General features: G+C 41.4%; 1 protein-coding gene across 1 annotated transcript in view; it reads right to left on the reverse strand.

Moving 5' to 3' along the window:
* sema3b (sema domain, immunoglobulin domain (Ig), short basic domain, secreted, (semaphorin) 3B) overlaps positions 1-10,738 on the reverse strand; it is a 92,241-nt gene extending 81,503 nt beyond the window's left edge. The window contains exon 1 of the mRNA XM_033629168.2: positions 10,600-10,738. The gene's annotated coding sequence lies outside the window, so the exon portion shown is untranslated. The remainder of the gene's footprint in view (positions 1-10,599) is intronic.
* Positions 10,739-20,971: the final 10,233 nt, after the last annotated feature.

Below are 20,971 nucleotides of genomic sequence, written 5' to 3' on the forward strand. Positions count from 1 at the left end.
ATCGGAAGCAATTTGGGCTTCAGTATCTTGCCCAAGGATGCTTCAACATGTGGATTGGAGGAGCTGGGGATCGAACCGCCAATCTTCTGATTAGTGTGCGCTCTACCTCTAAGCCACAGACGCCCCATGGTCAGTTTGAATTAAGGTTTTACCACAGGTTGTTGATCTTTGTCAAAGTTTCTCTGACTGAACATAACCTTTAGCTACCTTTAAAACACTCGGAAGGCCAAGGCCAATTTGTGCTCATCTAAGTAAAATGGAAGAAATCTCTGTCTGTATGTCTCTGGTGTATTGCTGAGGACCCAAGGAAGTGCAGTGTCTATGGGACATATTTATTAGTAGTTTAGTATGTACACACTATGTAGTGCATTTAGAGGGGACCCCTACTGTTACACTGCTGAAAAGCATGTTGGATATAGCCCACTCTCGGTCGTTCACTTAAGTGCATTCAAGAACAGATTGAAAAAGAGAGACCAGAGAACTTACACTGTGGGAAACTGAACCATTTCAAGCACCAGTGATGTAACTTTCAGAATGAGTGCTTCTGTTCTGGGAAATAGCCTGGTCCCAAACCACTTGCTGTTAGCTAATGACGCATATACTCTAGCATTGCTAGGGGACACATATGTCCTGGTAGGTGTACTGCTCAGGAGCCAAGGAAGCACAGTGTCGAGTGTGAAGCTGTTTGGATTAGAAAGTTGAAAACTCTGGAGAAAGTTGCAAGCAGCAATATCAGAGCCAAGCTACCATCCCGTTCTGAATAAGCACATTTTAAATGGGCACTGTGCTAAATGGAGGTCAACTGGAGTTTTTGAAGCAGGCTACATAGACAAACTCCCATTGAACAGCGTTTAAACCAGCTTAGCGGAAAACAACATAATCACAAACCAGTTGTGGTTTAACATTACAGAACCGTTTATTCACTGTGAACAGTGCACTGATGGTGAACTGAGATCAACCACCCTCCGTTCAGCCTTATAATTACATCAGACCATCAGCATGATTAAGTGATCTGCTTTTATGTGATGACATGGAGCCACATTGCCATCAGCCATCTCATATCTAAGACATCTGTTCTGATACGTGATTCCTAATTAACCTCGCTCCCATGTTTTGGGTATCAAGTTTAATCTGATGACATCATGCTACTGAGCCATCAATTATGCTAAATTCACTCTACACAACTAGTCCGACATCCAAAGCTTGGCTTTTCACCTCTGTGCAGCCTAAGGTGGTCAGGTAGTTTCTTTTGCTTTGGTGGTCAAAAATATTTCATTCTTGAATCAGATATTTCCTAATTTAAATTAAAAATTTAAATTTTGTTAATTTCACACTGTGCTAACTAGGTACTGATTAAGACCTAACATACTTTAATGGAGTTCTAGAGGTGGGTCAAATCTTATTTTACCAAAAACAATCAATATTTTGGGGGTTATAGTCAGGGCTCAACAATAAGGATTGCCCGATTGCCCGGGGCAAGTAAAGCTCACAGTCGGGCATGTAAACTAACAACTCACTTGCCCGATCGGGCAAGTTGCTAAAAGTAGTAAAAGTTAATAACTAATTGATAAAATAAAGGTATTTTAAAACGTGCTCTTCTGCTCTGATGCAGCGGTCTCTCTGCCTGAAGTCACAGGCACAGCTGTGTAACAATGTCCTGCCCACAGTCCCCATTGATATTATTTTGCGTGACGGACGCTTCATATAATAACATAACAATATACTATTTATGGTGTTATGCCATCATGTCATTTCTGTCTCTACATGGTCATGCATTAACAATTCTCCTCTGCTCTCTGTATTGCGCACGGCGGAGTCCCGCCACACACACAGGTGAGCACGCTAGAGCGGCTCGGGCCGCATTTTCCTGACCAAACCTGACCCCGAGCCCGGTGCAGTTTGTCAGCTGACAAAGTTATTGTTATGACAGTGTGACAGTGTGTAAATAACCACCAACAGACTGCTGTTACACACAGACAAACACGCTGCTCACACAGCAGCTCAGCACGGCACTCATGCTGAGCTTGTGTTGCGTTCAGGCGTTGTCACGTAAATAACAACTTCCAACACTTAAATAGGTCATAGCACAAAACAGCAGCATGTGAAGTGACTTTTTACTGTATTATATTCAATACAATTGTATGTTCCTAAATCTTGAGACACATCATATGTAAGCTAGACAGACATTTCACCTGCTCATTACTGTGCACACATGTACTGTATGTACTTAGTCCTAAAGAGCCCTTCTGGTGCCAGTAGATACATAGAAACATCCCAGCAGGCTGTGCTTTGCAAGCATACAAAAAAGTTTCACGCATGTGAAAATTATTTTTCATGCGTGTGCTTCACCTCCGCTGCTACAACTCCATCCTAGGGGAAACACTGCTGTGTGCGTTTTGTGCAACAGGTGGATGTGGTAGTCTACTGGTAGAGTAGAGAGAGAGCTAAGTAGCGTTGAAGTACAGTAGAGCAGGGCAGAGAGATGGAAGCAAAATATATTAAACCCGGTGTTAATACAGCAGAACTGGAGAGAGGGGTGAAAAATAAATAGAGGTGGGCATGGCTCAAGTAGGGCGCAAAATTATAGATGGAGAACGATTGACAAATTTTTCACTTTAAGCCCTGACACTCATTTTTGTGTAAGAATTAAGCTACAATACATGACATATGTTGTTTTAATTAATAAATACAGTGTGAATAAAGATTACATAACATAAAAATAACTGCAGTCTTTGTTATTTGATAGCCGCTTAAATTAAACAATTTTTATAGGGCAAGTAAAAACTGACTTCGGGCAAGTAGATCTCTGACCAACTTGCCCGACCGGGCAAGTGAAAAAAAACCTTAGCGTTGAACCCTGATAGTGATGACACCTTTTGCTGCTCCTTAACATTTAACATCTTCTACTCTCCAACTTCTTTTATCATGACAACAGGAAATCAGTCTTTCTGTGTGTCTAGCACATTAGGACAATAATGCTAGTCTGCCTGTGTGCTGAGAAACTGTAACTATTACCTAAAATGTGTCACCTTTTCATGTCTTTTCTTGCCTCACTTAATGAAAATAATTTCTTTGTCTGAGTTACAGGAATATCTTTAATCTTTATCTTGTAAAGAGACGTTCTGCCTTTCACATTCTTTCACATGTCCTGACATATGTCCAATTTTGGCATCACTTTTCTAAGAAACCTGCCATCCTGATTTATTTTTGTGCTGCTTCCTCCTTATCTCCTATTTAAAGACCTCTTCACCTTAAAAGTTTGAGCTTGAAAAGCAGTTAAGGAGCTATCTACACTTCTATCTCTGTTAGAGCATCTAACATCCTTTATCTGCCTTTTTAACACAGTGATGAATCAGGGAAACTATCTTCGCTGACCTCAGGTTCAACTCTTTTGTCATCCATCCAGTCATCCATGTGTTGAGGTTATCCAAACACATCAGATGACACCGTTAAAACATGAGGTCCATTGTCTTCCACCACATCTTATGTCTCTGTCATAGTGAAAAGTCTTGCCTTTGGGCTATCATGCATATTTATTGTCACGTGTAAATAAAGAGTAAGCATAAATCTTTTTTTAAAAGGTTTAATGACACCTGCTGATAGTATATCACCAGTGTTGGGTAAGGGTTACTTTAAAAGTAATGAAAGTACGTTACTGCGTTACTTTTTTAAAAAGTAACCAGTTACTTTACTGCATTACTCCCTGAGAAAAGGAACTCAAGCACTTTTAAAGTACTTTTGAGTATTCTACATTTCCCATTGGGCAACGGACCACAGGGCGCTAAGCCTACATTTTTTTGTCTCCAAAATTAAAGTTATGGACCACTTGCCCTTCACTGAGATCCAATTCTTCCATCACAGCCGTCACTTTGACCAGTAGAAACACAGAAGGATCTGATGCCGTAGACAACTGCATGACAACAACACCCCAGCGTTTTTAATATTTCCTCTAGGGATGTTACCACACAGAGTAAAAGGGGGAAATGATGGTGTGAAACAACAGAGGCACTTTGTCAACCCGCTGAGTTAACGTTACTGTCATTAGCATCAAGCTAGCAAACAATGTTATGTCCTCATAATGGAGACGGACATAAAGTAATAACATTAACAAATAGCGGCGGGGCTTTTACTCACCACAACTGCAGAGGCTCCCAGCTTCATTTGAAACAAACTACATTATAGACGGTCCGTTATTTATTAATCCCTCTGTGTGTTTATATATTTACTTTTTATCTGCTCTGTTGTCTTTGTAAAGTTAACATATCGCACCGTCATTTCAAACTCAACACTTGTTTCAAATTAAAAGCCCCTCATAACCTCGGCTGAGAGAATCCCTCCATTTTCTAAATAGGCTTTTATTCTGAAACATTTGTCAGAACTTCCTGTGGAACATACAGTAGCTTGACAGTTTACTTATGGCGCTTCAAATGTAGCTCCTGCCATCTGCTGACGCTTTTAGGTGACTACAACAACATGTCGGCTGGCACATGAACAGACACAGTGACTCAAATAATAGTCAAAGTAATAAAAATAGGACAAGAATAACCCGATGACATCACACATGCCGTGAAAGACGACCGGGGATAATTGGTGAGTACCAGCGTGTAGCGTGTACCAGGCATAATGCAAGTCCTGAGTCTGAAATATGTCTGTCAGCGAGTCCTACTCCACCTATTTAGACTCCACCTATTTAGACAACAGCAGCATTTTTCCGACCACATAGCGAGCCACAAGCTCCGTGGCTTCTTTCAGACTCAAAGGTTTAATGTTATCTCCGTTATTAGAACCAAACGACAGCCGTTGCTGTTTCGGAGCTGAAGGACCAGCGTTCTAAAAGTAGCGGAAGTAACTGATGTCTTGTTTGAAAATGTACTTAAGTATTTGATTACTCAAACAGCAAACTAATGCGTTAGGTTACTCATTACTGCAAAAAGTCATCAAAATACACTAACGCGTTACTTTGTAACGCGTTATACCCAACTGTATATCACACAGAGGCGCATATGCACTGGGGCGTTTGTTTTACTTTAAATAATAGTAAAAATTGGTCATCAATACAGATGTCATTTGCAGCATCCTGTTCAGTTACTGACTGTAGCTTAATCATTTACTTATTTGTGTATTTATTGTTTTCTATTTTTCCTTTATTTTGTATAAATGAAAGAAGATGCTGAGCAGACCTCACCACAAGAGGACCAAATTTACTGTAAACAGCAGATGAACAGCATCTTTATGTAGCAGGAAACAGCTACCTTTAGATATGATAAGAGCAAAAATCTATTTCAGTGAAAAATTAGTTTTTTGCTTTTTTTAAAAATCCGATTGTTACTACTACTCTCAGTACTCATGTGAAAACTACACATACACACAAAAGCCTCGTTTCCATCAAACACTTTCGGTGTGGTACCTTTGGAACCAAAAGTAACCCTTCAGACATGGTACCTAGACCCTAGCGTTTCCACTGCAAACAGTACCCTTAAATGTGGGTGGGGTTGTTGCCACTCAGTGCTCCGTCCAGCACTCACTGTATTTCCTCATTACAGGTGACACAGATAGAAGTCTGCACCTTGTTTATCGCCCACAGAACGAGGCTGCACACTAAAACTGTCAGAACAAAATAGAACAGGCTGCAGTGAGAGTCTCTCTCCATGGGATATTCAAATATGGTAGGTTTGTGCGTTTAGTCCTGCTCAGGCAAGCTCGGGGGTTTAATGTTGCCGGAGCCCACAGGGATTTTTTTCTTTCCGTTCACATAAGCCGGCCGACATTTTTATAAGCTTGAAGATCCACATATTACAAATAGTGTATGACGTATATAACTTGATGGTCAAAGTTGTTAAAGTGAAATTTAAGGTGTGTTGATTCATGTCGTTAACTCATGCATTGAGTAACACTACAAATTAACGTCCCACCTTAAAAGTCGCTGGCAGTCGGCCCATTGAATTAAGTTATTTTTCTACTCCAACAACAGCTGTTACAAGAGACAGCAAGTCATCCTTTTATTTCATTGTTACAGTTTACTAAAAGCTCTCCATGGAACAGTGGTTACATGAGCCTAAAAACCAGCCACACTCAGCCCTGACCACATATTGTATATGGTCTTATATACTGTAAGACATGGAAACATAAAACCTACAGTTGCATGCAACTCCTTTACAGAGGTGCTACACCTGAAGTGTGGCCCGCTCTCTTTTCTCTCTCTTTCTCAACACGTTACCCTTCATCAACTGCAAAATCAAGGGCAAGTATCATGTTATTTTCTTTTAATCAGAAGGATTGAAAAAGAAAACAAAAAATAAATTAATAAAAGAACTGATGAAAGTTTGATGCTAACAGCCTTTTGCTTTTATTTGAATGAGAGAACAGCCTCCGCTACCGTCTGTCCCCTCCGGCTATATGGGAAAAAGTCAATATTTCAAGAGAGCAGAGACACTCATTAAATATTTCAAACAAAGGAAAACTGACATCGCTGCCCAGTCTCTCTCTCTCTCTCTCTCTCTCTCTCTCTCTCTCTCTGGCTATAACTAGCCTCATCAGTTTTCTGCGGCTTATCTTTCTTTACGTCATTCACATGAAGAGAGAAAAAGACAAACCAATACAGAGCAATAGCCCAACAGTCCAAGAACATATATTTATCCTGTGGTCTACACAACATGTACATATTAGATACCATACTCTCATAAATCTCATCATTTCGTACCTACTTTCTGCTGACCTAGTAGATATTTCAGGCTGCGGAGAGGGTTAAGAGGAAGGTTAATGGGTTTTTCCGCTGAGGAAGGGTTGAGATAGGGGTTAATGGGTTTTAAGGTGTGGCAGCGGATCAGTGTAACACCACTTTAACCATAAAGTTACCTTGGTGGTCAATTCATCACCAGGCAATCAGCAGACCCACCTTGAACCCACAGGAGCTGTTAGGTTAAATAAATGTCCACTTTGCTGCTCTCTGATGCCAAATGATTGAGCACACCTGAAGAGAGAATGCAACCTGTGACCAGGTGATGAAAGCTATTATATATACGCTTCTCTCAACACTATGCCTGTTTGTCTTGGGAAAAATCTTCTGATACTCAGGAAGTGATGCGTTTTAAAGCAGCAGCAATGTGTTTACAATACGGCTGGGTAGCTGAACAGACAATGCAAAGAGTGACATTTACCAAGACTCAAGCAACCCGAGTTTGCTACTTATTAATAGCCTAATATGAAACAGTAATGTACATGGATCTACAAAATCGTTTAGATGGTACACCAACTTGTAATTGGGAGGATGGTGCCTGTTCGTACATGATGTAAATTTGTGAGTGGGTAGGATATCCCAGGAGAAATGCTCCAGGGCACCAACTAGCTCAGCAGTTTGGCATTGCTTTTGGTAGTGTTTTCTCAATGCTTCATGTGTATGCACATGATTCTGATGCTTTGTGTTTATTCTATGTATGTTGACAGTTTGAAATAAAGTTTTAAAAAACAAAGAAGGAGCTAGCTTGTATTCTCAGTGTCATGGCAGAGAGGAAGAGACTCAGAAACGCTTGGCAAACTATGTATCTGTGCAGAAAACACTAGCAGTATTTCAGCCAGACTAAAACTTTTTCATTGTAATTTGTTATTCTTTTTGTTTCATTAGTGTTCATCTCTGATGTTACAATACATAAAACTGTGCAGTCATGTTTGTGTAAAACCCTGCAATGCTCAACCCTGTCAGCTGACATGGTTTTTTGGCTTCTGATGACGTATTTTGCCCCTACAAGATGCTTCAGCTTGTCAGCAAATGCACATGAGAAACCGTGAAAGAGGGATGATACTGATAAGGTTACAGCCTATACTGCAATAGTTCATGAATAACACTAGCAGGGATGTAGATTCTGCTGTTAGACTGTCATTGTTTTTGCAATAGCAGTGAGACAGACCACTACAGCCATGTCAGGACAGTATAAACTGTTTGCACATACGACAGTGTTGTACTACTCTGTAACTGTAGGGGCACCAAAGCACGATCATAAACAGTCTTACAAACAGCATCAAAAAAGGTTGCACTCTGAAAACATTGCCAGATTAACAATGGACAAAAAAGACTGATGCAGCAGAACAAGAGATATCATCTTTTTCATCGCACACATTCTTCTTCCTTGTCAAGACCAGCTGCCTACATTACCCATAATTAGGGCTGCTCGATTATGGAAAAAATAATAATCACGATTATTTTGATCAAAATTGAAATCACGATTATGCAAACGATTATGCAGCGCTCGTGATGACTTATATCGTTTACACGATGGCATGTCATGTCACGGCGGAGTTCAGCCCCGATGCGCACACACATACACACACACACACACACACACACACACAGACACGTGCGCACACACACACACAGACCAACTTCTCTCGCTCTCCCTCTGCCATTTTCCGCACTCTGTTTTTGAAATTTTCCGCAATCACCTGCCCCTCGCATTACTCGTAGTTCACCTACTTGACTGGCTTGTGGAGTGAAAAGAGGAGAGGGCAGGGGGAGGTACAGCGCATGCGCGGCTTCTGGGTTCGTTTGATTTGCAACACAAGACAACGAGAGTAAACTGACATGAAGCACATTATCGTCTTATGTCGATTATTTTGTTTTCATAATCGTTGAAAGCCCAAATCATAATCTAGATTAAAATTCGATTAAACGAGCAGCCCTACCCATAATGCAACCACATCACCAACAGTTCTGTCTCAGATTGACAAAAGTGGAGGCTAATGTAGCCCCAAGCGCTGGTAAGCTTACATCTGTCTAAGTCCACACCACTGGATGTTTTTTAAAATTTTCAAACTACAGCAAACAAAAAGCCCCAACGATGGCGATCTCAAGTGACATCATTTGAGGCAATCTGTCAGACTTCACGCAGCTCTGGAGCCAAAAAAAGGCTTTACACAACTTTTCCCACATTTATTTAACAAGACCTGTAAACAAACTTTGATGTGTAAAAACATTTTTTTTAAAACAATTTCTCATGTCCTGATTTAAAAACATGTTCAAGTCAATGCCCTCATTTATGCTTACAGTTCCATTAACGTCAACCAAGACATGTAAGAAAGCTGCAACCAAACTCCATCTCAGTAGCAACCAAGATGAAAGAACACAACCTTACTGTGTGACCATCTTACTTTCAACACAACACAAGATAACTATCATGTAAAACCTTGTCGGACCATCCACTACACCCAAAACAAACTTCACTGCAAAGGTAAAGAAAGGGTTAATGTGCGGTTCAGTGGTATGGTAATGGAAGGGTTACTGTGAAGGTTAAGGTGGTTCTGGGGTGAAGGGTTATAAAAACCAGTAAGACCTGGGATTACAGGACTGAATAGGTGAGATGACAGACAAAATACACACCTGTGAGTTTGAAAACACGTTTACACCCTCTCACACACAAAACCTTCTGGTGATAGCTAAAAAAAGAAGATGCTGATACCACAAATAGCATAAAAGCGAACAGATATTTAAAGCTTTATAAAGGCAGATGGATTGTCATAAGGAGGATGAAGAAGAGAAAAGAGAGGGGTGGGAGAAAGGATGAGAGCAAAGCAGAGTGGCATGGGATAAGCCTCTGTCATTAGTTGTGGGATTTCAGCGAAAACCTGCAGAAAAGGCAGAAGTAAATGAGATTAGAGAACAAAAGTGGCAGAGTGTGGCGGGATGGAGGGGAGAGGGAGTGGAGGGATGAGGCACACAATAACCGCAGGTGTAAAAGAACCAAAGACTTCTAATCTTCTGCATGTCCACTGGTTTCTTTATTCGCCACTGATTTATAGTCTGTTAAAATTCAGATGCTTTGTTGTGGTTCTAAGACATGCACAAAAGCTATTAGATCAGAACCTGGTCCTGTTTCAAAGCTATAAAGTGTACGTAGACCTTATTATGTTCTCAAGCTGAAAACATAACTTCAGTGTGACTAACCAATGCCAACAGAAAAAGACAGATTCTCTGCTAAAGCGATAATAATTCCCTCCAAATCCCCCACTTCCACTGGTGGACCATCAGGAAATAAAACATCCAAGACACACAGTCTCCCTCATGCACACAAACTCTTTTTTTTCACATTTTCTCCTTCCCTGATTTACATTCAGCTGAATCACCCCCTGATCAAACCCAATTAAAGCTCCCAGACCCACAAAATGTTCTCACTTGCATATCCTCCTGCTAAAAATAATAAAGTCCACACTCCTGTCCAGCCAGGCTCTTATGTTACTCAGGGAAATCACCCTAATGATCAACACAGATATGAAACCACAAATACAGTAGAGTTGAGACGCATTCAGAGCTGCGTAATTCCAACACAAACACCTACACAGGGTATTCCCCAGCTTCAGTATCACTTCAAGAAACTGAAATCATCCCACTTTTTTGGCCACTGAATAAAGAAACATAACAGAAACCACAGCATGGACACTTCACTTTCACATTTACACTTGTGCCCATCAGTCAAACAACAAACTATTTACTACATCAGTTTCCTGTTAAATTAAAAGCTCTAATAAATATCCGTACTAATGTGGAGGTAGATCCTGGCAAATGGGACAAAGACACATACTGGAGCTGCTGTCAGGAAATTAAAATCTCACCTTCATCAGCAGCCTCCTCTGCCTGCGTCCCGGTTCAGTCCTCAGCCCCTCCTAGTCACTTTCCTCCTTGGCAGGTGCCATCATGGTCAAATAGTCCACAGGAAAGGGCTGTTCTCTCATGTCCTCTGTGTGTCTCTCTCTTTCTCTAATCCTCCCTCTCTGGGTCCTGTTGAGGTTTGTATCACCACGAGAAAAGCAGCATGTGTGTGTGTGTCAGTGTGTGTTTGTGCGCGCAACTCCAAAGGTCCTGGAATTCCTGAGTCCTGCGCTAAAGAGCAAGCGTGGTTGAGCTCCCTCTCCGTCTCTTTCTCTCTGCACTCCTTTTCTTTTTCCTCTCGCTCCCAGCCGGGCAGAGAGGAGGAGAAGACAGTCGGGGTGGGACGGAAGACAGAAGCTGCTTTCAGCCAACTCCTTCTCTATCTCTTCTTTCTCCCTCCTCTACTCTTCTCCCTCTGTCTTTTTTGACTAACTTTTACTTGTTCTCTTTCGGCATGTTCTCAGTGACAGATACTCTTTCACTGCTCAGCAAGGCGTGAAAGCAAAGCTCTCTCTGTCATACACACACACACACACACTCACACCCTCCTCTTTCTTTCAACGCCACTCCCTCTGCCACAGTCCAGAGGTAAAGTCACTCCCTCGCTGTGTCACCCAGCCGCAGTGTCTTTCTCCTGGCTGCTATTATGATTAAACATGCTTTCACATCAACATCACCTCAGGTTCAGTACGCTGTGGGTCCATGTGTCTGTGTGTTTCTTAGTGATCCATCAAATCTTTTGGCTGATGTAATAAGGATCAGGGTGAGACTAGGATAAGGGTGCACTTAACACTTGGGCTTCATTTCAGTTTCAAGTTCCTTCACAAAGTTCACACATTCTTTAAAATGTCAACTCATTCATGAGTTCTTTGTTCAGTACAGAAAGTGTTTTACCTTCTATTCTGTTCCCATGAGTTGAAAACTATAAATTGATTCAAGTGGTTGAGTTCAAGGTTCAGATGGTCATAATAAAGCCCTTGAACCTGATACCCTTGACCTTTTGACTGCTGCTTTGCCAGTGCGAAAACCTGATGAGAAAAGATTAGGGATTTGGAGGTAGCTTCTGTATTATGTGTTTCTCTTGTCTCAATAAAGTGGGACAGAAAATGAGCATGAAAAGTTGCGTCTCTGAATGCTGCACCTTCTGGAAAAACCTATATTGGTTTAATGATAGAGCCCATTTCTTCCCTTCAGCCATAACCATCTCCCATTTCAAAGGTTTGCTCTAGAAAGTGGCTGTAACATAACCACACTTGGCATTGGGGACGCAGAAAAGCTGCTCTTAAACAACACAAGAAAAGAAAAAAGTATCTGGTATCTGTTTTAATGTCGAACGGCAAACCTCATCACCAGTCAAGGACATTAATATTGGAAGACCTGCAACATAAAGGAATATGCTGAGTAAGAAGTCCAATACTGACATTTGTAGATCAGACTTTGTTGGTCAGGGAAACATTATGGTTATGGCATATAAATGATGGTTATGTAATAGTGAGGTTTATGCAACTATAACAAAGTGGATAAGATTAGGGTACGCTAGACAACTAAAAGAAGATGGGTAGGTTTGGGGAAAGATTGTGGTTGTGGGGATGTGATGGGACACTAACTGTGGTCTCCAGCAAGAAAGTCATGACACACCATATATCTGTCCACCACCTCCTCACTCCTACTTTCTGCCTTGCTACATATAGAACACGCTACTTTGTGCATCGGCAGTCAACAGAAGCACTGGATGTAAATCCTAGTTATAATTAGCTGAAAGCTTTTTGTGGGATCACTCTAAACCTGGGACAGGTTCAAAATGGGAGGTGGAATATAGGCAGTGGTCACACTGTGTGCTTGTACGCAAATTAGGTGGATTGGGAAGCTTGGTGACACAGTGACTCCTCAAAGGGCTAGTTGGGGTCTACAGGTCTTTTTTTGCTTAGGGCCCGTACACATACCGCTGGGTGCTACTCTTGTGCCTTTTTTGTGCCAGCTTCAAGAGCATGGCAGCAGGTTGTGTCTGAGGTTGCTAAGCAACCTTAACAAGCACATATCACAGCCTAATTACCTGAAAGCCTGAGTGCAGAGCTGATCTTCTTCCAGGCACTGTTTGTGTGTAGGCCTTTTGTCCGTGGGACAGATTTAGCTCTGCACTAAAATCATCAACTTCTTCTCCATATTTATCACAGATTGATATTTATGGATGAAGGGAAAGATGTCTGTCGGCTGTGATTGGTTGGTCCTTGTCACATGACATGCAGTGCATGCTACTGTGTTCCAAAAGTTGAACTCATTTTGTCTCAGGGCACAGCTGTCGTCCCCTGAAAAATAGGCACTCAGGAACATGTGTGCACTGTGACGGCATTGCTCTGGCATTTGAACGTGCCTGCTGCATGTCTACATTAAAAACATTGAATCTGAGATCTCAAAAATCAAATAACTTGGAAGTATCTAAATGGCGGCCATGATCAGAACTATTCAAATTCTCTAAAGGCTATGGTGCTTCAATGCTTCCTTAACTCTTGTAGCATAAGGTACACTGGACCATCCTTTACAAAAGAAAAGGAGATCATGCTGTCCCACAATTTCTTGTGCTAGCAACATTTAAAGCAATGCACAATTTGGTCATTCATGAAAACTAGTCCATACCCATTGGTAGCTTTGTCACCTTCTACCTATGCCAATCCTCAATGCCTATGTGCAGTTTCACATAGATTGACCACGTCAATGAGTAGAAAAACGTGGGACAGACAGAATGACTGACTGACAGAATGACACACTGACAGTTTCCGTGAATATGTACAGCATACCATACCATGACTTAGTCATACCAAAAATTAGGAAAAAAAACGAAATATTGGTCCACAGGGGGAGCCACAGCGATCGGTCACATTTTAGCCATTTTTAAGCATTTTTCTGTTGTTATAGCGCCACCCAGTTGCCAATTAGAGGTAAATTTCTCCAGTCACCTTGAGGCGTCCTGTTCTACATATCTACCAAGTTTAGTAAAAATCGATATGGCGGTTAGGCCTAGATAAGAAATTAGCTCTCTAGCGCCCCCATTTTGTTTGATGGGGCCAATAATGGAGGGGTCCCCTCAGATTATGTGTGGTCATATGCCTACAAAGCTGTGTGGTGATCGGTGAAACCCTTGAGATGTTATACACCTTTATGTGATGAGCCACGCCCTCCGCAATATTCATTGCCTTATAGAAGCTCAGTTTTAGTAAGTTTTACAACTTTTGCCAAGAGGGAGCTTTAGATATTGGTCCCTAGATTATGTTCACCAATCGATCATGCAGATCGGTCAAACTTTCTAGGAAGAGATCGATTTTAAGTGTTTTTCCAAAAATTCAAAATTGTAGAAAATCTATATAACCGGTTCTGAGTTCTTGAGGCAAATTTGTTCCTCATGAGGAGAGGCATCTCTGTGCAAAGTTTCATGTCTCTACAACATACGGGGCATGAGATATGTCCATTCAAAGTTTGCAATTTCAATCGGTTGCTATAGCGCCCCCCTTTGGCCACTTGATGTAATATTGCTTTATACGCATCCTCCCATGACCCTCTACCACTGTGCCAAATTTCACATGGATTGACCAAGTCAGTGAGGAGAAAAACATGGAACAGACACACAGACACACAGACACACACACACCCACAGACACACACAGACAGAGTTTTCATCATTATATAGTAAGATATCAACTATCAACGTGTCCGACATGGGACCCAGATCATCATGTAAGTTTTGCTTATTTAGCACCTTGTAATGAAGTAATATTTTTCACCAGGTTTTATATGTTTATATAGCCTGTATGAAACAACACAGTAAGAATGCAGTGGGGCGAAATAATGCCCTTTTGGTAGTCCAGTTTCAGAACATTGTAGTTTTACCGCAGCAGACCTCTATAGATAACATCCACTGTTGAGTAATTATCTAAGTGTAGGCCTACCTAAATTTTCTTTTTATCTAAGTCTTTATGAGTTTTAAGAGTTTTCCTTCACATCTTTCCTTGACCTCATGATGTTTTCCATCAAGGACATGGTAAAGCGCTTAGGTATGGAGAAGACGCAATTTCTTTTTGACTATCTAACTACAGCTGTGCTGTAGCCAGTGGGCCAATGGATAGTTAGCCGTTTTGCAAGGCTAGCTCTAGTCAGTCACAACAGTTCCCAGAGCTTCTCTCAATTTCTGGCTAAAGCTCTGTTTACTTTCCAGACATTTTTTCACACCTGTACACCTTTGTGTTCAACAAAAACTGAAGAGGGCCTTTCTAACAATCAGTAAGCAAACTTGTTAGCTTAGCTTGGTTTTTAACTGGGCAATAAGTTCACACAGTTTAACAAAGTTCTACATCAACTGCTGTTGGTCATAAGTGTAGACTATTGTTCTGTTTGAATAAAAATAAATCTCTGCGTCCCCACAAAGGTCAGCACTGCCAAGACAGCGTGCTATTTGTCAACACTGTGGATCTGCATATCAAAGTTCACCAGAGTTGCAAGTCACTTGAAAGTGATGTCATTAAGGCGGTGTCTGAGTTAATGCTTTTATTACCTGCACTCCTGGTAATGATTTATAAGAAATACACACTCTAGAGCAACGTAATGATATTTGTATGGAGGTGAATCCATTAAACACACAGTCAGAGGGAGGGAGAGAATAAACCAAAAGGCACAGATAGAAATAGGATTCACACAATCAGGGTGTAAAACTACACCTTATGGGACACACTCACACAAAATATGGACTAATTCATTGTATCTATAATCAGGCCCCAGACAGCGGGGCGCGGTACAGTATCAGTGACGCACACACACACACACACACACACACACACACACACACGGTCATGTCACAGTCACAGAGATCTACACTCATGCAGGTACACACACACACACAAACACCTGCTGATGGTAAGTACAAATGCATGCATACACACACACACATAAACACACTGTGTGCCGTCTGTCTGGCGTCTAGCTGGCACCATTCAGACGGCCATCTCTAGAGGCTGCAGAGGTAGCCAATCACAACTGCCAGTCAGCAGCTTTCATTATCACACACTTATACACACACACGGTAGGTCCTTGGAGACTGGGAGAAGTGTGTGTGCGTGTGTGTGTGTGTGTGTGTGTGTGTGTGTGTGTGTGTGTGTGAGAACAACTGGTGATCTGCTGTGTGAGTGTCTCCCTTGTTACCAGTGAGCAGAATAAAACAGAGGAAATTAGAGTGAAATAGAGCAAAATAAATTGACATAATAAGAAAATAAAATTACAGAAAACAGAGAAATGAAACACTACAATGAAATAGTGGTATCAACAGATGTGCCCTCTTTTAGCTACTGTTTCTCTTTCTGCTGTAATCAGTTATTATCCAGCTGTGTTGACCAAAGCTGTGTTTCAGTGCGACAGGACAGTGCAACCAGCCATTCTATCTTCTTGACTGGAGATTATATATTATTGTCACTGTGTAGCACTCAGACCAAACAGGCAAGCGACCTGGAGTCCATTTCATTTCTACATTCAGTTTTCTACAAATCAAACTGCTCTGTTTTTCTATCAGCCCTCCCCATGATCATTTTATTCAAGAGCCTATCCCATTTTATGCATGTTTTATTCATTGGGCTCTTTTTTTTCCATTTTTATTTTAAAAATCAGATATAAAAAATTAATGATGCAAAGATCCTGGTAAAAATTGGATTTTAAAAACACCATTTGCATTGATGAACACCATATTACAGCATGCATAATTTCCACTGGCCTTTTACCATTTTGTTTTAAGTAGGCTATTTTTCTTTCTTTCCATGGAACAATTAGCCTCACTCTTTTTAATAAACTTTAAAATACAAAATTGTGAAGCCTTGCTTAAGATTGGTTTTCTGTGTTGCAGTATTGTTGCAGACCTCTCTGTTAAATTTACAATTCAATGGGCAACATATTCAACTACAACATACTGTAGGTAAACATTCATATGTAAATAGTCGATGAAAACACATTTAGATCAGCAGAAAGGATGAATCAATAATGTCAAGGAATAAATATTCATGAAACAGTTAATTTGATAACATATGAAAGTGCACATACAATTGTATATAATATATACAATATTATATACTAATGTATGCTAACTTGTTAGATATCATATTATGATATCTAACAAGTTAGCACCCCATGAATGGCAATGTCACATTATGTACCCAATGTAAAGTTACGTAGGTTAGGTTTAGGCAAGCAAGCTTATGTAATTTAGGTCCAGGAAAAGACACATTGTGGCAAAGTATCTTAAAATAACTTTTACTTGGTTTGACATGGTCCCAAACACCAGTCTCCTGGGAGAAAGTCCTGCGTTTGTTTGACCCATCAACCACTCAACCCCACCCTGCCTCCTTGTGCAGACTTTTGCTCATTATACTGCTTCCTTTTTTTACCCCAATGAGCGCACTGGTCATGTGACTGCAACCTTCCCAATTACGTGAGTTAGACACAAATTACTGACTCATTGTACAGTACATGAGAACAGCCTGTTGTAGTCAAGGGGCTAAAACATGTTAAAACAACTGACTTTAATACATTGTTGTCAAGTTTTATATTGTTGAAAGTTTTATATTTTATACAAATATGAGTGGTGTAGTCAGTGCGACTCAGCATTAAGACCTCATTAAGATCAAATTTGCTCCCTTGAGGCATGAGGCATCACGGCTCATTTGTTTTCTCTTCCACCTCACTGACAAAGATAAACTTGTTGGAAGTTATTTTCCCATCAGCTCTTCATTAGTTTTACCAAGAGGTTTAGGTCCCTTTGGTCCATGATATTTTCCAGAAATGTATATAATAATGATATTATAAGTAGCATATTTAAAGGACCTGTGCACCTCTGCCCAGCTCTCTTCTACTGGGGTTTTTTCATCATCTTGGTGGGTTTGTTATTTAATTCCTTCCTTCCGTATACTTCCGTCCCCCTCTTTCTTTCTTTCTTTAGCACTTCTAAGCACTGCGCTGCTTCTGAGCCTTTTTTCACATAAACTGATACCTGACACCAGACGCAAAGGCTGATAAGCCTGTAAAACGCTCTCTGATGTCACAAACCGGACGTAAGCATGTAAAAATGTCACGCCGTGCTTACAACATCAACACCTCCACAACTCATCCGGCACATATTTTCCATTGCAACAACAGAATCACACACACACACACACACACACACACACACACACACTGCAGTGCACACTGCAGTGCCCACTCATCCATCCTTTCCCCTCTTGTAGCTTGTGAGTACTTGAATCATTTGTTTTTGCTGGTGCCTTTTGAAATTTTGTGGCTTATAATTTATTTATCAGTTATTGATTTGCTACGCCTACTACACCAGCACACACACACATACACACACACACCAGCTAGAACCCCTTTTCCTCCCTTTTCATTCACACAGAAACAGAGAGGCATGTGCAAAGCAAAGCAATATTTCTTTTCTCTATCTTTCTATCTATCTATCTATCTATCTATCTATCTATCTCTCTTACACACACACACACACACACACACACACACACACACACACCCAGCACACGCACGCACACATATTTGACCCTGTTGCCTCTTTCTTCCGTCACAGCTAACCTTTACTTGGAGAAGCCTGTGGTTTTCCTTTCAATTTCCTCTACCTTTATTCTAAATTGCCTCCTCCCCTTTAAATCCATCCATCTCTCCATCATCCCTCCATCCTAATCTCCTCTCATCCAACTCTTCTCCTTTGTCACCCCACCCTTCTTTTGTTGCCTCCCTTCCTCCCTCTCTTCTCTGCTGATCCCTCCATCTTTAATCATTCACTACTTCCCTAATCCCTCTTTCTCTCCCTCCTTGCTTCCAATTAGTCGTTGTTTCATTAACCCTCTCTTCCATCTATCTCTTTTCCCTCTATTTTTACACTCATGCACCCCTCCATGCCAGTTGTGTTTTTCTCCCTCCGCAATTCCTGATAACACCATACATCCACATTTTTCTCATTTGTACCTTTTCCCTCTCGTTCCCTCCCTTTGCTCTTCCTCTGTTTCTCCTCCCCACCAAACGTTGCCCCTGCGCCCGTCTCTCCCCCCCTTTCTCTATCCTTCCGTCTCTATTCTCTGTTTGTTCAAGGCCTCTTTTAACGAATCCAGTCTCCTCCCAGGTCTCAACAGGCTATTGTCAATACTGACGTCTGGCCTCACACGCACACACAAACACACACACTGAGCGTGAGCACGAACACACAAGCCCGCAGACTCATAAACATGCACCCGAAAGTACACACAGCTCTCTATAAAGGTCTCAGCCTCCTCTGTCCTTTGTCCTGTCCTCTAATCGCTCAGTTTAGCCTTTAACACTCCTTCAATACACACACACATACACACACACAGAAGGAGTGCCAAGTTCACCAGCTCTCACTGAATTCTTTTCAGGCCTGTATTCATTGATTTAGATTGACAGCACATTGTAATGCAGAGAAAAGAGCAACATTAACAACACGCGGTTTGCACGTTGGCGGAAGATTCCAACTGTGCTAAAAATGGAAACTTGGTACCAAATGACCAAAATCTGCTCAAGAAATATGCATTTTAATATGCACCTTAAATCAGCTGCAATTCATGTCAAAGTTTTATATGTTTGTTACAACGATAATACGGTACTAAATGAGTGTGGGCTCTGTTCATGATGCTGTGTTACTTACTTATCTGAGCAGGTTTGACACAAACCATCATTGAACTTTCACACCTGGCAGAACCTGAGATACACAACTTCTGATGAACATGAACACATATTGAAAGAAACATTTGAAATTCATATAAATGCTTAATACATGAGGTAGTCGGGATGTCAATGGAATAAAATTTGGTGGAAGCAGGTGGTGGTGTTGCACCAAGAAACTTGTGACCAATGCTGGTGCATGCAAATGGAATGGGTGCCAACCAAGCAGCAGCCTCTGGCTGAAAAATGAAGCCAGCGCAGGAGAGCCAAAACCTGCAGTTCATCTAATTTCCTCTTGAGGCTGGCTCCAAAAACGAGTTAATCCTCTCTCAGTCACATCCACCTTCTTGTCCAAATATGGTCAATTTTGGCTTCAAAAACAAGATGGTGATGCCCTGAATGCCAACTACAACCCAGTGGGTGACGACATGGTGACTACGTCCATTATTTTTACACAGTTTATGGCACCAACCTGATAATACAACTGTGTAAGAGATTAGTGGTGCCAGTATCAATCCATCCATCCTTTTTCAACCGTTTATCCAAAGGTTGCGGACATCCCTCTCCTCAGCAACGCTTTCCAGCTCCTCCTGGGGGACCCCGAGGCATTCCCAGGCCAGACAAGCTATGTAATCCCTCCAGCATGTTCTGGGTCTGCCCCGGGGCCTCCTACCAGTGGGATGTGTACAGACCAGCTCTAACAGGAGGCATCCTGATCAGATGCCCGTACCACTTCAACTGACCCCTTTCAACACAAAGGAGCAGTGGCTCTACTCCGAGCTCCCTTCGAATGTCCAAGCTCCTTACCCTATTTCCAGTATGCCAGTATGCCTAGAAATTATATCCATATTGCACAATTCTGCACCTCATGATTTGCATCCAATGCTAATGTCTGATGCCCTTCCTGCACCAGCATTGGTGTGCCTTTCAGCACACTTACATGTAGCTTATTCCTTGTTATCATTCCCAAACCTGAAACATACCATAGTGGCCATTTAAAGATATTTTAAGAACACTGTCATTAAATGTAAAGCAGGGTTATGAGGAATCATCCGGTATCAACATTCTTGCCTGGTGATAGGGTTGGGTGATATATAATTTGCTACCTGGAACATGCAAATATAAAGTGACTCCCATGTGTGCTTGAAATGTCATAAGGCTCAATGAATTTCGACCAATCACTGGTTTAGGGTATAGAGTGTGCCAGGGCTGACGTCAAAACCCGGAAGTTTAGCATCACGCTGGTTCCCCAGAAGAGAAAGTGAATGTGATTTTTGCATTGTGTTTTGGATTATGCCAGAAAATAAGCTCTGTGGCTAACACAAGTTTATGATACTTACAGGTTTTGTTCAGGGAGATAATCTTCACATATGAACACCTTTCATACCGCATTTGAAGCTTAAATGCAATCGCCAGAAGTAAAAAGCTAATGTTAGGCTTTAACAGACTACATGACTACTCCATGGTCGCATGACTCTTGACGTCACTGCCACTAAGCTTTCAACTGATTTTGGCCGCTTTATTTTAAAAACATTGTATAATGGGGAAATTGGACTGTTTAAGCTAAATAAGAAGCTGTAATGGCGGACTGCCAGCACTCTCGCCTGTTCGGGGGTGATGACGTTT

Source organism: Epinephelus lanceolatus, chromosome 8 (assembly GCF_041903045.1).
Source record: "Epinephelus lanceolatus isolate andai-2023 chromosome 8, ASM4190304v1, whole genome shotgun sequence".
Lineage (NCBI taxonomy): Eukaryota > Metazoa > Chordata > Actinopteri > Perciformes > Serranidae > Epinephelus > Epinephelus lanceolatus.